Below are 21,024 nucleotides of genomic sequence, written 5' to 3'. Positions count from 1 at the left end.
AATATGGGAAAGTGCTAGGGGAGAAAAAACTAGAATATTGGTTGAGCAGGCAGACTAGCCACAATAGGGATCCAAAAGAGGGAAAATAGGATCCAAAGGGGGGGGGCCATCGAAAAAAGAGCGTTGTGCAAAATGGGCTCCAAAAACCTTAGGGTTAAGTCCATTAAGACTTCCAAAATTTCAAGGTTCTAAAATTCAAAGGTGTGAGGTCCTTGCCCCTTTTTGAGAGGAGCGGAGTACCTTTGATAGGTCTCCAATCCTGAGAAGGGAAGAACCAACGGACATTGCCTTAGCTACTACGTAGCCACGGGCATGAACCGTTAGTGAAGGATTGGTCCTATCTCGCTATGGCAGAGCGTGACCACCATAACCCTATCTAAAAACTATTTATAATCAATTATACCTAAAAGTATAAATCTTAGAGTGGCCAACCTGTGCGCTTTTTTCTTCATGTTTCAGAAGCACAGCCGCCAAGGTTTGTCTCTTTTAAGATTTATGACTATAAAAAAAAAAATCTAGCGTTGGAAAGTTACCCGACTCATCGGGTCCACCTGTCCATAGAATGATACTGTCGGGGTATCATTCTCCCTCTTTCCACACCACACTCACCCTTCTTTTGTTATCTAATTACTACCACACTCTTTAAACATACATGTTCCTTTACTTTATTTATGATACTGGTTCGTTAAAACAGCCCTTCAAACTGTATTACAAACAATTGTCAAACAAGAAGTCGTCCAATTTTAAACCAACAACCCTTGGATTAGGTTCACTCAAGAATCTCTACTGACGCTATTATGTTCGATCGGTATATACATTATTTATAAAAACCCTTGTCCTCATGAGCGTCCCATACTGCTTGACAAGTATTCATTGTGCTAATCTGGACGTACTCCCATCACAGCCACAACGGTGCCAATCTGGGCGTCATCCTCACGCCACGGCAAAACAAAACTGTAGTATCCAACTGGGCTAATCTGGGTGTACTCCCACCACAGCATCAACGGTGCCATCCTGGGCGTCATCTCACGCCTCCGCAACTGCCACATAATACCAGCGCTAATAAGTAGAGATACTTGAGAAAAACCATACCGAAGGTTTTGGACAAACATTCTTTCCTATAGCAACCAGTTTAACCAGACAATCTTTCCTACTTGTCAAACATATAACGAGTTTCTTGGGGTTAAGCCCCGTGGTTTCAGTCCGTGTTTTTTTTTCATAAGGTAAATAATATATTCCTATGGTCTCGCATATGCAATGATGCATAACTTCAAACTGCAATACTAACCTGTACCATAGCTCTGATTGGTCCGATTGGTGGAGACATAGCATGTTCCGCAGGAGTTCCACCGTTACTTGTACCGGCTTCATGATGATTAGCGCCTTGTGTTCGAGCACGCTTTGGAGCCATTTTTTTGTACTACCCTTATATTATACACTTATAACTTTAAATTGATCAATTTTCCTAGTAATCTACTTGTTTCCAAAGAGAGTCTGTAATTTGAACCCTCACACACACACATATCCTTCTTAAAGCTAATTGAATCTTACTAATCTATTAGAAGATTAGATTAATAGATAGCACACGCACACACATAACTAATTGAAACTTACTAATTTATTAGAGAGATTAGAGTAGGAGGTAGCACACATACACACACATAGATAATTGAATCTTACTAATCCATTAGAGATTAGAGTAATAGATAGCACACACACACACATAACTAATTAAATCTTACTAATCTATTAGAGAGATTAGAGTATATCCTTCTTAAAACTAATTGAATACTCAATTAATACGCACTTTATTAGTCCACTAGAGTTTTTGCTCTCTTAGTGGTTTGTGGACGCCTTCTCTCTAAGAGAAGTGGCAGCACTTCGTGAGCGCTATAGAGGCAATCTCTATGTGTTAAGTGTGAGCATGGATGCTCTATTTATAGCAGAAAGAAAAACGTTCAACTTTTTTTCAAAAAATAAATAAATATTTTTATTAAAAAAATTAATAAAAAAATATTATTTTATTTTATTTTTATTTTATTTTTTTTCAAAATCATACCTGCGTTTTTGGTACCCTTGTGGTACCCATGAGCTTGACCACTTTGTCATTATCATCAATAGATAAGGCCACACAAGCCCCCCCTCATTAAGATTAGTCAAGAGTAGTGTCTCCTTTTTCATGTGACAGTGTGTCCCACTTTGTCCTCTCTTATGTGATCCATGTGCCTTCATTTGTCATCCTTGTGTATTCTTTTGTCTTTATAATTATTTTATTTATTTCCTTAATGATAATTTACTTTACATTTTTAAGTTAAACTTTACAGTCTTATATTAACTTTACAGTAGTAAAAGAAAATTCTACAATCAGTAAATAAGTCTTGCAATAAGTTAGTTAGTGATTCATATAGCTAAACATGTCAGAATTTTGTAGCGTAAATTTTAATTTCTAGGTTTTCTCAACCTACGATTCATAATTTGAACTCGAATAACTTAAATAGGGAGTGATGTTCAAAAAAATACAAATGCGTAATAAAACTTGTGTGCAATTTGAAAGTAGAGACCTTACAATCTCCCCAACTTAGAATTTGAGATGCCCTCATCTTAAGAACATTGAAGGGTAATCCTTAAGAAGGGATGTCTCATCTTCCCAAGTGGCATCTTCTACAGGGAAATCCTTCCATAAGATAAGATGTTCTTTGATGGATCTATTCCTAAGCTTTCTCTCTCGAGTTTCTAGGATAGTATCAGGTTGGAGTTGTAGAACATCTTGAGCAGGTAAAATTATTTGCTCATCATCAAGGACATGGTCAGGGTTATATACATAAGGTTTTAACAGACTTACATGAAATACATCATGCACTTTGAGATGAGAAGGGAGTTTTAGTCTATAAGCTTGATCACTTACAACCTTGATTATTTCGTAAGGTCCATAATATCGGTAGCTAAGCTTCTTATACCTTCCGAGAGATAGATTTCTCTTTTTGGGTTTTACTCGTAAGAAAACTTTGTCACCTTCTTTGAAAATCCGATCAGATATTTTTAAGTCGGCGTACTTCTTTTGTCGATCTTGAGCTGCTTGAATATCCCTTCGAATAGCTTTGGTTTGAGCTTCCATTTCTTCAAGCATTTTCTTTGAGACTTCTACCCTTATAGTGGGGTCAGAAAAGTTAAGAGGTGATAAACATTCTTGACCATAAAGAGCATTAAAAGGTGTCATTCCAATACTTCTATGAGTAAAGGAATTGTATGCATACTCTACCAAGGGTAGGTATTGAATCCACTTGCGAGGTTCTCTATTGCAGTAGGCTCTGAGGATGTCTTCAATTACTTGATTAACTCTTTCAGTTTGGCCATCAGTTTGAGGATGATAAGCAGTACTAAAACATAACTGGGTTCCAATAGCTTGAAACAATGATACCCAAAACTTTGAAGTAAACTTGGCATCACGATCGCTAACAATCGTCTTGAGTAAACCATGAATTCTGAAAACCTCCTTCACAAATAGACGAGCAATATCTGAAGCTGTAAAGGTTGTCTTGACTGGGATTAAGTGAGCCACTTTAGTAAGCAAGTCGACTATGACCATGATTGAATCATATCCAGCTTGGACAGAAGGAAACCCGGTGATAAAGTCCATGCTAATACATTCCCATTTCATTTGGGGAATATCTAAAGGATGTAATTTACCTGGAATCTTTAGTCTCTCTGCCTTAATCCTTTGACAAGACAAACACTGCTTGACATAGCGAAGGACATCACCCTTCATACCTTGCCGATAGTAACTTCTGTGAATTGCATTGATGGTATTGGCATAACCTGGATGTCCTGAAGTTGCGCCATCATGTGCTTCATATAGGATAGCATTCCTTAGGGTAGAATCCTTAGGTATGCATAGTTGATTCCTATAGTAAATTTTTCCATCTTCTAAGGAATAATGTAGAGGTTTAGGCTGATTTGATGATACCCTCTCTTCACGTAGGATACTAACAAGCATCTGGTAATCTGCATCTCTGACAATAGCATAGGAGACCTTGTCTAAAATAGCGTTGTTAGCCATGGAAATTGCCCCCAGAAAAGCTTTACGGCTTAGGGCATCTGCCACAACATTATCCTTACCTGGTCTAAATTTAATATCAAAATCATATTCGTGCATGAGCTCTATCCATCTCCTCTGTCTCATGTTAAGGTTAGGTTGGGTAAAAATCCACTTAAGGCTCTTGTGATCTGTTACCAACTGGAATTTGCGTCCCAATAGATAATGTCTCCATAGCTTGAGAGCATGAATAACTGCTAGCAATTCTAAATCATGTGTAGCATAATTCACTTCATGAATCCTAAGCTTCCGAGAAGTATAAGCTACAGGCCTTCCTTCTTGAGTAAGGACTCCTCCTAATGCAAGGTTACTAGCATCTGTGATCACCTCGAATTCTTGGGTGAAATCTGGAAGTTTTAAGAGAGGTTCTGAAGCAAGATACTCCTTAAGCTGTTTGAAGCAAGATTCATGTTTTTCTTCCCAAAGTATCGTTGCTCCTTTCTTTAGCAAGTCGGTTAGTGGTGCACATTTAAGAGCATAGTCCTTTACAAAGATCTTGTACCACCCTGTGATACCTAAGAACCCTCTGACTTTGGTTTGTGAAGTGGGTTGAGGCCATTCCACAATATCTTTGACTTTGTCAGGGTCAACAGAGACTCCTTCAGGTGAAATGATAAACCCTAAGTAACAGACCTTAGGGGTAAAGAAGGTACATTTGCTTTTCTTTGCATACAGCTTATTTCGGCGTAAAAGCTCTAACACTTTCCTTACATGTCCTGCATGCTTTTCCTCTGATTTGGAATAAATTAAGATATCGTCAAAGAATACTAGGACAAAATCATCCAAGAATTCTCTAAAGATATCGTGCATCAGACGATTGAAAGTTACAGGAGCATTCGTAAGTCCGAAAGCCATCACTGTAAATTCGTAATGACCATAACGAGTGTTGAAAGCTGTTTTGGAGATATCAGCCTCCTGGATTCGAATTTGATGTTAGCCAGATCGAAGATCAATCTTCGTGAATATTTTGGCTCCATGTAATCTATCCAGCATCTCATCAATACGAGGAATTGGATATTTATTCTTGATGGTAACCTGATTTAAGCCCCTATAATCTATGCAAAGTCGAAGAGAGCCATCCTTTTTCTTTTGGAAGAGAACAGGTGCACCCCATGGAGATATACTGGGTCGGATAAACCCTTGCTCAATCAACTGTTTGAGCTGCTCCTTGAGTTCTATAGCCTCTGGAAGTGACATCTTGTACGGCGCTCTTGAGACTGGTTCACTAGCTGGAAAAATTTTGATTTCATGGTCTACCTCCCTAGGTGGTGGTAGTTCAGAAAGTTCACTGGGGAAAACATCCGAAAATTCTTCTAGCCACATTGGTTCAGGGTTGGAAGAAGATTTTTCTACTTTGTTTAGCTTGACTAAAAAAATTTGTTGACCCTTGCGTAACCCTTTCAAAAGACGATTAGCTTTGACCAAGTAAGCTTTTGGTCGTCCATTTTGGCCTTCAATAGTGACTTCTTGACCTTGGTTGTCCACAAAAGTAACACTTCCTTGGGCACAATGGATATTGGCATTATGACTGGCTAACCAATCCATTCCAAGAATTTCGTCATAGATTCCTATGGGTAAGGTTCGAAAAGTAGCAGAAGTAGAGTATTCTCCCAACTTGAAATCTATTTTGCCACAGTGTACTGAGATAACACCTCCTTTCCATTGGCTAATTCAACTCTCATCTTTCGTGTAGGATGTTGATTAAGTCCTAACCTCCTTAAACATTTAGGTGACAAGAAAGAATGAGTACTACCACAATCAATAAGAAGCTCAAATTTTTCACCTTGGTGATTTGCAGGTGTTTGAATGATAGCATATTGTTGTCTTGCTCTTGGGTTATTAATTGCAGCATGTAGAGTTTCTCTTTCCTCTTGTTCTTCTCCCAATGTTGGTTCTCCTATGATATAAGCATTGACTCTGGCAGCCATTCCGCGCCCTCGACCTTGTCCTCCATTTCTTCCTCCACGATTTATTATTTGTCCTCGTCTTCTAGCTCGAGTAGGTGTATTTGTTGCGGAGACTCGCCTAGGACATACATTCCTGAAATGTCCTAGCTCGTTGCATTCATAGCATCTAAGATCTGCATTTTGAGCTCCATTTGCTGAAGCTACAACTATTGGATGAGTTTGGTGAACTGGGTAAACTTGCCTTTGGTTCCACATCATAGACCGTCCTCTCCTTCCAGCATTCCTTAAATTTCCATTTCGTACCCTTTGAGAGTTTGACATCTCTTTAGCTAATGGTTTAGCTCTTAAAAGAGCATCTTGCAAATTTACAGGCCTCATGGCTTCTAGACGAGCATTTAAAGGAGAATTTAGCCCTTTGCAAAAACGGGCTACTCGTTGATCTGCGGTCATTGGCGGAGCATAGCGCCTAAGAGTTACAAATTTGGAGTAGTATTCTTCCACTCTAAGATGAAACTAACGTAAGTTGAAGAATTCATTCATCTTAAGGGATTTGTGTGCAGGTGGAAGATAACGTCCTTTGACAGCATACTTAATGTCTTCCCAAGTTTGAGTGTTTTGAGCTACTTGATTATCGTTGCAGTGTTGTTTCCACCAAAGCTTGGCATCCCCCGTGAGACGAAACATAGCCAACATTGCTTGGTTATCGGGAGTAGTACCAGCAGCAACAAAATAATCCTCCATCTCTTCGAGCCACACTTCTGCATCGCGCTCAACTAGGGCTCCTTCCCCTTTGAAAGAGGGAAGTTTAGCTTGCTTGAGAAGTAGCTTTTTCTCTTGAAGAGATGTGTACACCGCACTCTGTGCAATATAGATTAAGTGAAACTTTATTGGATACTCTAACTTTAATCCACTTTAAGGCAAGACTTGATCAGACAATAATACAAACAAAAGATAATATTAATCCAAACTTTATTTATACACATATTATTTGCTACCAAGGTTGGTAGTCTTTAGGTACAAGGATTGTAATGTCTCTATATTTTGAGTTTAGTGACTACAAAAGGATAGGCTAAAGGATCAAAATAATAAGTTTCCTTTGACCCTTGAAAGCTACGAGATACACATATGGGTCGAATCCTACCACCATGGATAACTTTTGTAACTTGGTTATAGACCCATTGAGTCTGAGATATCTTTTCTCCTCCCAAGGTAATGGTAGCATCCGGATTCTTAGTACCAATGAAAAGATAAACTTCAATGAATTTTAACTCCTCTGCCCAATGAAGTTTCTTGAGATTGGTATCCATGCACCATATCTTGTCAGCATCGATGGTATAGATTCCTCCAGATGGACTCCAGTTGATGCCCCATCCTCTATGCACCCTTGGAATAGGTGGTGCAAACACCCTATCCATAATCATCATCACCCTGTTTTGAAACTGATAATTTGGTGATTAGCATGCATTTTCAAACATGATGGTGAACACCTGGAATTTTTGGTAGGCTAAATGAACATTTTCCTGTACTAGGAAAGTTCAGTCTTCAATACCATACAAAAATTCAAATCAAATTTTCTAGGTTCTTCTATTATTTCAAACATTCGCATCATTCAACATCCAAACATCAATCTAAAAATCTCCCCAAGCTTTAACCTAGGCTCTGATACCAGTGTGAGGTCCCTGCCCCTTTTTGAGAGGAGCGGAGTACCTTTGATAGGTCTCCAATCCTGAGAAGGGAAAAACCAACGGACATTTCCTTAGCTACTACGTAGCCACGGGCATGAACCGTTAGTGAAGGATTGGTCCTATCTCGCTATGGTGGAGCGTGACCACCATAACCCTATCTAAAAACTATCTATAATCAATTATACCTAAAAGTATAAATCTTAGAGTGGCCAACCTATGCGCTTTTTTCTCCATGTTTCAGAAGCACAGCCGCCAAGGTTTGTCTCTTTTAAGATTTATGACTAAAAAAAAAAAAAATCTAGCGTTGGAAAGTTACCCGACTCATCGGGTCCACCCGTCCATAGAATGATACTGTTGGGGTATCATTCTCCCACTTTCCACACCACACTCACCCTTCTTTTGTTATCTAATTACTACCACACTATTTAAACATACATGTTCCTTTACTTTATTTATGATACTGGTTCGTTAAAATAGCCCTTCAAACATTATTACAAACAATTGTCAAACAAGAAGTCGTCCAATTTTAAACCAACAACCCTTGGATTAGGTTCACTCAAGAATCTCTACTGACGCTATTATGTTCGATCGGTATATACATTATTTATAAAAACCCTTGTCCTCATGAGCGTCCCATACTGCTTGACAAGTATTCATTGTGCTAATCTGGACGTACTCCCATCACAGCAACAACGGTGCCAATCTGGACGTCATCCTCACGCCACGGCAAAACAAAACTGTAGTATCCAGCTGGGCTAATCTGGGTGTACTCCCACCACAGCATCAGCGGTGCCATCCTGGGTGTCATCTCACGCCTCCGCAACTGCCACATAATACCAGCGCTAATAAGTAGAGATACTTGAGAAAAACCATACCGAAGGTTTTGGACAAACATTCTTTCCTATAGCAACCAGTTTAACCAGACAATGTTTCCTACTTGTCAAACATATGACGAGTATCTTGGGGTTAAGCCCCGTGGTTTCGGTCCGTGTTTTCTTTTCATAAGGTAAATAATATATTCCTATGGTCTCGCATATGCAATGATGCATAACTTGAAACTGCAATACTAACCTGTACCATAGCTCCGATTGGTCCGATTGGTGGAGACATAGCATGTTCCGTAGAAGTTCGACCGTTATTTGTACCGGCTTCATGATCGTTAGCGCCTTGTGTTTGAGCACGCTTTGGAGCCATTTTTTTGTACTACCCTTATATTATACACTTATAAGTTTAAATTGATCAATTTTCCTAGTAATCTCCTTGTTTCCAAAGAGAGTCTGTAATTTGAACCCTCGCCAACTCGGATTCACACTTAGTGCTGTTGTTTTATATCTAATTTCTATACATCAAATATTTGCTAATCTTAATTAATCAAAAATTAAGTGTGTAAATTACGAGTGAAGTTTAGGAATGCATTACTTTTATGCATGACATTTCTAATCCAATTCTAACTTCAATTCTATACTTCAACTAAATCAATTTTTAGTATTATTCAAAATTCTATTTAACCTAATTGACAATAACATTGGTGAATGAGAATTTCATCATGTATAATAAGAATATGATGAGTTCTCTTATGTATTAACTTTCAATCAACAATATATAAGTTAATAGTGAAGATGTACTAACTAGAGAGAGTAGGTATACTTACAAAGATTAGAATAAGAGAAAACATACACACACATCTTTTCTAAAGTTAATTGAATCTTACTATCCATTAGAAATATTAGAGTAAAAGAGAACACACACACATACTTTTCTAAAGATAATTGAATCTAGCCAATCTATTAGAGAGATTAGAGTAAAAGATAACACACACACACACACACACACATATCCTTCTTAAAGCTAATTGAATCTTACTAATCTATTAGAAGATTAGAGTAATAGATAGCACACACACACACATAACTAATTGAATCTTACTAATCTATTAGAGAGATTAGAGTAGGAGATAGCACACACACACACACACATAGCTAATTGAATCTTACTAATCCATTAGAGATTAGAGTAATAGATAGCACACACACACACACATAACTAATTGAATCTTACTAATCTATTAGAGAGATTAGAGTATATCCTTCTTAAAACTAATTGAATGCTCAATTAATACGCACCTTATTAGTCCACTAGAGTTTTTGCTCTCTTAGTGGTTTGTGGACGCCTTCTCTCTAAGAGAAATGACAGCACTTCGTGAGCGCTATAGAGGCAACCTCTATGTCTAAAGTGTGAGCATGGATGCTCTATTTATAGCAGAAAGAAAAACGTCCAACGTTTTTTTCAAAAAATAAATAAACATTTTTTAATAAAAAAATATTTTTTTATTTTTTATTTTATTTTTTCCAAAAATCATACCCGCGTTTTTGGTACCCTTGTGGTACCCATGAGCTTGACCACTTTGTCATTATCATCAAAAGATAAGGCCACATAAGCCCCCTCTCATTAAGATTAGTCAAGAGTAGCCTCTCCTTTTTCATGTGACAGTGTGTCCCACTTTGTCACCTCCTATGTGATCCATGTGCCTTCATTTGTCATCCTTGTGTATTCTTTTGTTTTTATAATTATTTTATTTATTTCTTTAATGATAATTTACTTTACATTTTTCAGTTAAACTTTACAGTAGTAAAAGAAAATTCTACAATCAGTAAATAAGTCTTGCAATAAGTTAGTTAGTGATTCATATAGCTAAACATGTCAGGATTTTGTAGCGTAAATTTTAATTTCTAGGTTTTCTCAACCTACGATTCATAATTTGAACTCGAACATCTTAAATAGAGAGTGATGGTTCAAAAAAATACAAATGCATAATAGAACTTGTGTGCAATTTGAAAGTAGAGACCTTACAAAAGGTAAGCCCAAGTGGTCAAGCTTAGTGGAATTGGATGCTTTTTGAGTGTACCAAAAAGTCCTTGCAAGCTCCTACAAAGGAGGGGGCGAGCCCTTTTAGTAGGGGATGAGACACACACACACACACACACACACTCATGCAAGCCCCTTTACACAAAGACTATAGTGGACACATGTCAACTCCCTAGCCCAATTTCCCCCAAGGTGTACTCAAATCCTATTTGATGGCCATAGAGATGGCCTAATGAGAATTAGACTAGAGTACGTCTAGTTTAATTCATTTAAAAACACTTGATACAAGAACCAATAAGAATTAATCTCTCTAGAAGAATATTAGACAGTCTCCAAGGGGTCCAATGAGCATTCAACAGCCCAATGGTTTCCCTGCTTCCTATTGGCCATAAGACAAAGGGGTCCAATGAGAGTTTAGTTGCATTATTTAATTACCTAGATCTCTCACAAAAGGGGAAAGGGGGACACATGTCACAAGACTATCACTTATGCCTCTTAATTCGTATTGGCTAAGCTTGGAAAGGTCCGATGGGAAGCCAGCAGGAGGAATTAGCAAGAGGGGTCGACCAAGATGAGAGGGGGGGTTGATTTGTGAAGGCATTATCGCACACACTCACACAACCTCATGTGTGAAGCAAGAAGACTCTCTCTCTGTCCTTGTCAAGTTTTAATGGAAAGCTCATCATCTACTCCAAGCTTGGAGAAGGGAGGCCTACACCGACAACTCTTAGCTTTGTGATGCAAATCCAACCAAGAGCCAAGCTTCAATGCATGCTCATCTCCTCTACCATGCTAATTACTAAGCTATGCTAAACTTTTATGAACGATTATGTGAGGAGATATGCTTCTTTCTTGTAAGACTACTCCTTCTTCCTCTCAATATACTCTGAGACCCCGCTAGCTCTCACCGTCTTCGAAGGTGTGTGAGGTCTTGGGTCTAAGACCGTGAGGAAATTGATGTTGTGTTTTAGAAGTGTTTTCTTAGTGCTTGAAGCTTCCATCTTCATTGCACTAGCTAGTTATTGAAGGAACACAAAGAATTGTATTGTAGAATGTATCCCTTGATGGGGGAAATCTATAATACAAAGCCTTTTGAAGGGGGGACCGGCTCCATGTAAATCCGGTCCTCAAATGTTGTCAATAGCTTAATTTCTCTCGCTTTTGAAGTATTGTTCATGCCTATCTAACTAGGTGTTATGCTTTTTGTTTCTCTCTCCATCCAAGCGCTCTTGCTATGCTCATTGGAAATTTATTCTAATGAAATGCTCACTATATTCATGTTATTTTCCACTACACACAAGTTACTAGGCCATTAAATGTTACATTTTATGTAGATACTGAATGGCATGCAAGACTAAAATCATATGGTATTTCAATCGTTTGATATTGTAGTTTATTTTGCCGATGAGTATGTGTGTATACTGGGACAAGAAAGTGAGGGACGGTAATTTCAAACTCAGTGAGTTAGTAAGGTATCTCATATTTCTATTCGACTAAACTTTTCAATACACACTATATCTTCTAGTGTGTTATATTAGTGTACTTTTGTGTGTTATCTTGTAGGTTTGTGAGCTCCAAAGAAATTGAAAAAGATGATCTCCTTGCTGCTCAATCACTTGTTGTGGAAACGGTGTGTGTCATTGAGAAAGCATTTCCTCAATCCATTCTTCTTGGTCAAAACCACATCTTGGTTCATTTCCTTGAGGAGATTGTTATATGTCGAGTATTGCATGCACGATGGATATTCTTGCTAGAGAGGTTTTTAAAGACTCTCAAAGATTTTGTGAAACTAGAGGCCCCCAACCAGAGGCATGCATGGCCGAAGGATGGATCATGCAAGATGCATTTGTTTACATTTCAAAAAAATTGGCACAAGTTGATCTCTCAATGCCTCGCATGTGGTCAAATGAGGAGGATGAGAGGATGACTTTACACTTACCAAGTGGAAAGGGGAAATTATTTATCATGGATATGGATCTACGTCGAGTCGTCAACAACTTTTCCATCCTCAATGCAAACGTTGGACAATGGCAAAAGCAATGCATTTGCAAGACAGAGAAGCATGAAAGCGAGCTCATGGAGACAAGAGGGCACCCCAAGTTCCTCGACATCGTGCATGTTTCCCAAATCTCATTAGTGTTGAGTGGATCCATGAGAAAATGGCCAAAGCGAAGGCATGTGGAGAGGACATCATTGACAAAGAGTGGGATTATGCACGAGGTTGTGTGCCAAAGGTATACATAGTACTCTTTTTTACATATTTACAGTGCCTTTCCTTTAACTATATGTGGTCAAAGGGGAGTACTTTTGCACACGTCACATTGATGAACATCGAACCACCATGGATTATGGTGTGATGGGAGAGTTTGACACAAATGGTGATGAAGTCATGTATTGTGGGGCTATTGAAAGGAGACTAAAGATTGGTTTTAGAACCTTTTATACCTTGCTCTTTGAGTCCAAGTGGTTTGCAAATGTGAAAGACGACATTAGAATGGGCTCTACATGGTGGACTCTAGTGTATATCACAATCATAGGAGGCATGACTTGACCTTTCATTTCTTATCCTCACATGGCTTGACTTCTCTTGCATTGTATTCTTTTAGAATGCTAAAGTGAAGCTTCACCTTACATAATTCTAGTAAATTTTATACATATATACACATAATATACATTCATACATAAATATATATATACACACACACACACACATACATACATATATATATATATATATATATATATATATATATATATATATGTACTTATGTTTATTAAATCTATGTTTTTTTTAATGAAGGCATTAAAAAAGAAATTCTTAAATAACAAGACATTAGGTGAGGCGTTTATAGCATAATCCGTCGTTATGAAAACAACCGTCACTATGAAGACAATGGTGGGGGTCAAATTGACTAGTAAGCCGTTTTGGAACCACTGCTTTGTAATTGTGTGTGTATACTGAAGAGGGAAGAGAGTCCGAGAGAATTGTGCCATTGTGGAGCCACTACTTTGTAATTGTGTGTGTATACGGAAGAGGGAGTCGGAGAGAATTGTGGAGGAAAGTTACCTGCAGCTTCCTGCACAGGACTGGATTGCGCTCGTGTATATTTAAAGTGCAGGGGTTTATTACGCTGCAAGTGTAAGTTTACTGGCTACTTGTTCATAAGCTTTGTAGAGCTTAAACCAGTATAATATACGTACGGCTCCATGGCCAATCTGCAGCAGCAACCTAGCAGCAGTTCTACCTGTCATGATCTCGTCACTCCACGTGTCTTCGAGGCCACCGTGGATTCTCTGCGCCTCATGGCGTCCAGTCTCCAAGATACCGTCCTGGGTCTCGTGGCCTGTTACTCCTCTGCCGCCTCCTCCAATGCTCATTTCTGCCAGCTCCGCACCCGCCTCACAAGCTCTCTGCCTTTCTATACGGCGACCTTCACCTCCCGCTCTCCACTCAGTTTGTCAAAAACATCTCCAACCTTATGACCATGTATGACTCTATTGAGCCTGTCATCTTCTGCGACCATATCGCTGGTATAACAATATATATTCTTAAGTTTCGATCAACCAACATGGATCGGCCTGCATATTCTGAGCTAATCTCATTAGATCTGGTGTAAATGGCGATGACCATGAGCATCTTAATTCTGTGTTTTGCTTAATTGCAGTGGTGGCTCGAGAGGTGAAACGCTACGCTGATCACGCCACCAAGGTGATCGACGTGCATGTGCGCTTGCTAGAGGACCTCAACAAACTTGACATGGATGCAAAATCTACACTGGACGTTCTTGCGGTGGAGGAGAGAGACAGGAATTGGCAGGCGAAGGCCTACGAGAAGGTATTGTATTGCATAATTTACGATTCAACTAAGCTCTCTCTGATCTCTCTCTCTCTCTCTCTTAACACCACAAGAAGTTTTGGACACATTCTCAGAACAATTCTCACATTGTGACTTACCTCAACATCATGAGCTTCGGCGAGGGAGGCACCGCATACCTAGTTAGGAACGATTGGGGACAGGGGACCGTCGGCCCCCTGCCCCCAATCGTGCCTAGCTAGGTACAATTGGGGGCAGGGGACCATTAGCTCGGTGGGGGGCCCCAATCGTGTCTAGCTAGGTACGATTGGGGGCAGGGGACCGTTAGCTCGGTGGGGGGGCTAGTGGTCCCCTTCCCCCAATCGTGCCTATATAGCTAGGTAAGTGGTGCCTCTTGAGCAAAAGCTCATGATATTCTGCATTGTATGAAAAACAATGAAAAAGACTCCATTTCCTACATGAGAAAATTTCTAAATCTTCTTTTGTGCGTCTTGAGTTCAAATCCTTCACCTTCTTTTTTTCAAAATTGTGCAGAAGGGAGAAGAAATTGCAAAAAAAAAGGAGGAAAGGAAGGAAGATGCAATGGTTGGAGCAGTTGTGCGGTCCGTTATGGATGCAGTTTTATTCGCTGGAGTGCCCGTGGTTGCTAGTGTTTTTTAAGGAGGTGCGGTAGCTTTCTGAATTTCCAAAATTTAATTTAAAAAAATTAGAATATTCATATTAGCGAGAGAGAGAGAGAGAGAGAGAGAGAGAGAAGAGAGACTATGGATTAAAAAGAATTAAAAAAAAACAAGAAGAGAAAAAGAGAGAAGAAAGACTATGGATTAAAGAGAATAAAAATAAAACATACCCTCCATAATTTGAAGGGTACTCCCGGCATACACTCCCCCTTTTCGCCGAAAGGCAATGGCAACAAAACTACGTTTGAGTTTGTAGAACTGAATAACCAAAATTTATATGAGAAATATGTTACATGACGCTTGCAATATGTTTGGTACAGTCTCTGCTCACAAGATCCAAAAGGAAAAAGATGAGGTTGAACGCTTCAGAGCATTATCTACAACAGAAAAAGAGGAGGCAGATATGGCTCGTCGTGCTGCTACCACCATTCGGTATACTTTAATTGCTGCCGTGGGAAAGTTTGTCCAAGCCGTTACTGAGGTTAGTGATAATTATTATCGTTAGTTTTCAGGACATTAGGTAATCAAAAGAAACATACAATTTTCCCATAGTGGTAGCACTAGAAGATTTAGAAATTTTCTCATGTAGGAAAACGAAGTCTTTTCCAATGTTTTTCATACAATGCATAACATCATGAACTTCTGCTCGAGAGGCACCGCATACCTAGCTAGGTACGAATGGGGGTAGGGGACCACCGGCCCCTCCATTGGGCCGATGATCCCCTGCTCCCAATCGTACCTAGCTAGGTATGCAGTGCCTCCCTCACAGAAGCTCATGATGTTGAAGTAAGTCACAATGTGGGAATTCTTGTGAGGATTTATACAAAACTTCTTGTGTATAGTATGCCCTACTCGATCCACGTCCCCTATTAAGCGGAATCTACTCAGATGCTCCTACATCCGCGTACCCTTCTCCTTGCGAAAAAAAAAAACAAAGCAACTTGCTCGCGCTTGTTTGCTGTTCAATCCCTTATGCGCTGCAAGTTTCCATCGCAAGGCCATGGCCTCCTCTGCATTTGGCATGGCCTCCTCTGCACCTGCACTCGGACGTCCGTACGCTGCATCGCACTCAGTCTTTCTCATCCACATCTCCGCTGCCTGCGCCCAATAGGGGTTCTCTAGTTACTTTCGGCTTGCTCCTAGAGTGCTGGTGTCTTATTCAACCCAATCACACCGATTGCCCCCCGGCCCCCTTTCCTCCTTGCTCTCCTTAGGAAGGTATTCCGACCCAAGAAGCTGCGACCCTCGAGTAGGTGCTCCTTACACATGTTCCCGATGAGCTCCCTATCCACCTCCCCTGATTCCTGATTGCGGTGTTGCTCTTCATGCACTTCACTCTGCTCGGAAGCCAAGCCCCCCCTCCCTCTTCAGGCAGCTGGAGACTCCCCTCTGTTATGCCGCTGACCTCGAGGCTGTGTGAGTAGCGACAACAAAAATCTCTGTCTCTCTTTCTAAAAAAAATCAAGGATTGGTATTTCAGTGTCGCCATCTGCAGATGTCGATTTTTTTCGGCTCTATTTCCAAAGCACCCCCAATATTTTGTTTCGTGTAAATTCCCCAAATGCCAGATTAAATTTCTCTAAAAATGAAAAAGTTTCTAACTTTTCATAAGAGACTGATTGTCTATCAATACAAGATGCTAAAACTACAATTTGAGATGGTTATGCAAGCATTTGAGTCTAGTCGAATCGCTTCTTTATTTTTAGATCGCCTTTTTTCGCAAGATCTCATTTGTCAAAAAGGAACAAAGATTAGAAAATCTTGAACAATCCGACCAAATTAGATACAAAGGTATTTCGGTAAGGCTTTTTCTTTTCTCCCTATTGAAACTCAAAGAAAAAATATGCAGAAGCTCATGATGTTATGCATTGTATGAAAAACAATGAAAAAGACTCCATTTTCCTACATGAGAAAATTTCTAAATCTTGTTGTGATAGAGCATTTAATCAATAGAGCACGACCAATAGTTAATCATTTTGAAACTTTAAAGATGAATATGGAAATATATCTCTTGCTACCATAAATTTTGGAGTCCCTATCCAGTTAGTGTCATTTGATGCACCTTAATTTCCACAGGTGGTAGGACTTTTGCAGAAGCTGGAGGGAGATGTCTCTAACTATGCAGCAAATGCAAACACAATGGCAACAAACAAAGACACTATGGTGATATACCTTGGATCAATCAAGGCTCAAAGCAACAAGAACCAAGATGCTTGTGGAAATTACTTAAAAATTTTGCCTCGTATAGAAGGCTGCTTGGGAGCCCTCGCCCAATGCAAACCTTCTGACCCCAACCATGTTCAACAATGGTTAGCGTTGAAGTTTCCAGATGGTAATCATGCTACAATCCTCAAGCTCGCAGCATGATATACATGTACAAGAATGCGATGCTTAATTTATGTTCATCAAGGTTCTCTCTAGATAAGTTGTCTTAATTACCTTATCTTTAATAAAAGGGATTTAAGGGAAAAGGGGTTGCTTTGGAACCCTATAATCTCTCATGTCAAAGCATCAATGTGAGAAACAGTCCAAGTATCACAATAAGATTTAGAAATTTCTCATGTAAGAAAACAGAGTCTCTTTTAGTGTTTTTCATGCAATGCATAACACCACCGGCCGCGTCCCCTGCCCCCAATTGTACCTAGATAGGTATGTGGTGCCTCCCTCAAAGAAGCTCATGGTCTCAATCGGTTCAAGTCTATCTTCCTTGCCTTTCCTCATAGTACAAAAGCAAGCATGTCCAAAAAAAGAGTTCCATAGGTAAGACATATTTTATGGAGAGCACATCAATCTGAGATAAAGAAGGTGATCTCAAAAATCACATAGCATGCTAAAACTTAGAAAACCTCTGATGAAAAAACTATGTCTAGCTTACTATTCTTTACTAAAGCTGAACACACAAACACTTAAACAGCCTCACCAAAAATTGTGTCTTAGCTCACTATTCTTTACTAAGGCTCGCGAAGGCTGAACAAACAAAAACGAATGAAAAGACTCAAAAGAAGAGGATATTACTGTCTCTACTTTCAGTTTCCATTACATAGAATCTCCCAAGATGGTTTAGCATCTCCATTCAACTCACAATTTAAAACCAATCTTAATCGGCAAGATTTAACGTCAGCACGTAGGAGAACAAAGGCTGAAGCTTAACCACTAGGCTATATGCCTATGCTCCCTTAGGGGTTCCCTTAAGCATTAAAAAAAAATGATATTTCTTGAACACTTTAATGGAGAGAGATTAGAGAGAGAGAGAGAGAGAGATGCATGTGTACACACACACATGCTCATTTTCCTAATGAAAATATTCAAATGAATGTAGTAAGGCATGAAATGATTTGAAATGTCACCTAGAAAAGTTAATGTGAGGGTGACCATTTGATGGTGAAAGAATTGCACATTTTTCTATACCACTTCCCTATGGCCTTCTTGGCCAAAAGAGGACATTTTGGACCTACTACATTGATATGGTTTACTAGTTTAAAAGAACTTTGCATGAGTAGGGGTTTATCCCCTCGAATAGAGTGATTTGAGATTTCTCGCAAATTTCAAAATAAAGGCAAGGTAGACAATCCTTATTGCATGTTAATGCGGCCTCATTGAGTGGGAGTGAGGAGAACCGCTAAAATTCGCCTAGCCCAAGCGGGGAATGATGGGTGTGTAACTTGTATGATATTTTGGTACAAACTCAATCCCCACCTTTGAATAGTCCCTACTCAAATGAATATGCAACCTTGATTAGCATTGCTTATAGAGAATGCATTGCTTATAGATTCATAATCTCATAATTTGATCTAATTTATCTAAGAATGGAAAAGACATGTTAGGGACAAGCGGATAATTTAGATAGATTAGATCTTCAAGTAAGGTTTTATTCATAATCTCATTGGTCCTGATTTATCTAAGAGTGGACAAGAAACGTTAGGGACATGTGGATAATTTGTATAGATTAGATGGACAAGTACTTGTGTGAATGATTATGCTACTTAGGGTTGAGCATATAAAAAAGAGTCTTGGATTTTTTATGCATGAAAACAACTTCTTCTTGGTAGGAAAGAAAAGCTGTTAAGATCAAAGAAGTACAAGAATTGTGTGTACATTGGCTTCGCAAATGCTTGCGTGAAGCTTCTCCATACCCTAGCTTCTACGTATACACAAGAAGATTTCAATATTTTCTCATGTAGGAAAAGGGAGCCTTTTTAAATGTTTTCATACAATACATAACATCATGAGCTTCTGCTCGGGAGGCACCGCAAACCTAGGTAGGTATGATTGGGGGTAGGGGACCGCCAACCCCGATGGTGGCCGGCGGTCCCTTGCCCCCAATTGTACCTAGCTAGGTATGTCGTGCCTCCCTCACAAAAGCTCATGATGTTGAGTTTAAGTCATAATGTGAGAATTATTGTGAGAATCTGTCCAAAACTTCTTGTGTCTTAAGAGGGGTACACAAGAAAATTTAGAAATATTCTCATGTAGGAAAACGGAGTCTTTTTCAATGTTTTTGTCATAATAACTAATATCTAATTTTTCTAAATGATTTTCTCATGTTAAATTGATCATTTAATATGGGGAAGTGTCGGGGGAGAAAAAGCTAGAATATTGGTTAAGCTGGCAGACCGGCCACAGTAGGGATCCAAAGGGGGGGCCATCTCCAAAAGAGCAATGTGCAACAATGGGCTTAAAAGACCCTAAGGTTCAACCCATTAAGATCTCCAAAATTCAAAGGTTGTGTCCAATGGTAAAGGCTTAGGAAATTGGATGCTTTGTGTGTGTCCCAAAAGTCTTCTTGAGTCCTACAAAGGAGGGGGCGAGCCCAAGAAGTAGGAAATGAGAGAGAAAATCACATACACACACACACAAACTCCCTTTACAAAAAGGGAATGAGGGACACATGTCAGCTCCTTAGCTCAGATGCCCGCAAGGTGTACTCAAATCCTATTGGATGGCCTTGGAGGTGGACCAATGAGAGTTAGGCTAAAGTAAATCTAGTTTAATTAATTTAAAAACACTTAATGAAAGGACCAATAAGAATTAAGCTCTTTTGAAGGCTATTGAACAATCTCCCAAGGGGTCCAATGAGCATTCAGTAGCCCAATGGCTTGTCTGATTCCTATTGGCCAGGAGGCAAAGGGGTCCAATGAGAGTTTAATTGAATTAATTAATTACCTAAAGCTCTCACAAAAGGGGAAAGGGGGACACATGTCAGAAGGCTATCACTTATGTTGCTTAATTTCCATTGGATAGGGCTTGGGGAGGTCCAATAGGTTGGGAGCATGAGCAAATAGCAAGAGGGGTCGACCAAGAGAGAGGGGGGGGCTGATTTTTAAAAGGCATTATCACCTACACACTCACACTAGCTCATGTGTGGAGTAAGAAGACTCTCTCTCTCCTTCTCAAGCTTTAAAGGAAAGCTTATCACCTACTCCAAGCTTGTGAGAAGGGAGGCCTACACCAACAACTCTTGGCTTTGTGATGCAAATCCAACCAAGAGCCAAGCTTCAATGCATGCTCATGTCCTCTACCATGCTAATTACTAAGCTAAGCTATGCTAATATGAGTGATTATGTGAGGAGATGTACATCTTTCTCGTAAGAATACTCTTCCTTCCTCTCAATCTACTCTCATACTCCGCTAGCTCTCACCATCTTTGAAGGTGTGTAAGGTCTTGGGTCTGAGACCGTGAGGAAATTGATGTTGTGTTTGATAAGTGTTTTTCTTAGTGCATGAAGTTTCCATCTTCATTGCACTAGCTAGTATTGAAGCAACACAAAGAATTGTATTGTGAAATGTCTCTCTTGATGGGAGAAACCATAATACAAAGACTTTTGGAGAGGGGAACGGCTTCATGTAGATCCGGCCTTCAACTGTTGTCAATAGCTTAATTTCTCTCTCTCTTTTGAAGTATTGTTCATGCTATCTAACTAGGTGTTATGATTTTTCTTTATGCTCATTAGGAATCTATTCTAATCAAATGCTCACTATG

At 39.4% G+C, this 21,024-nt stretch overlaps 1 pseudogene across 1 annotated transcript; it reads left to right on the top strand.

Annotated features, from left to right (window-relative positions):
* The first annotated feature begins 13,650 nt into the window (after window positions 1-13,650).
* On the top strand, window positions 13,651-18,573 carry LOC147419257 (uncharacterized; annotated as a pseudogene). Its single transcript, XR_015187106.1, has 5 exons — window positions 13,651-14,081; window positions 14,216-14,385; window positions 14,899-15,035; window positions 15,351-15,525; window positions 17,121-18,573. The product of XR_015187106.1 is annotated as an uncharacterized LOC147419257 (transcript).
* The last annotated feature ends 2,451 nt before the right edge of the window (window positions 18,574-21,024 follow it).

The sequence above is a fragment of the Adiantum capillus-veneris genome, chromosome 29 (genome assembly GCF_014529385.1).
Source record: "Adiantum capillus-veneris isolate H3 chromosome 29, ASM1452938v2, whole genome shotgun sequence".
NCBI classification, from domain to species: domain Eukaryota; kingdom Viridiplantae; phylum Streptophyta; class Polypodiopsida; order Polypodiales; family Pteridaceae; genus Adiantum; species Adiantum capillus-veneris.
Note: the sequence above shows the minus strand (reverse complement) of the source record. Positions and strands in the feature narration are given on the sequence as shown.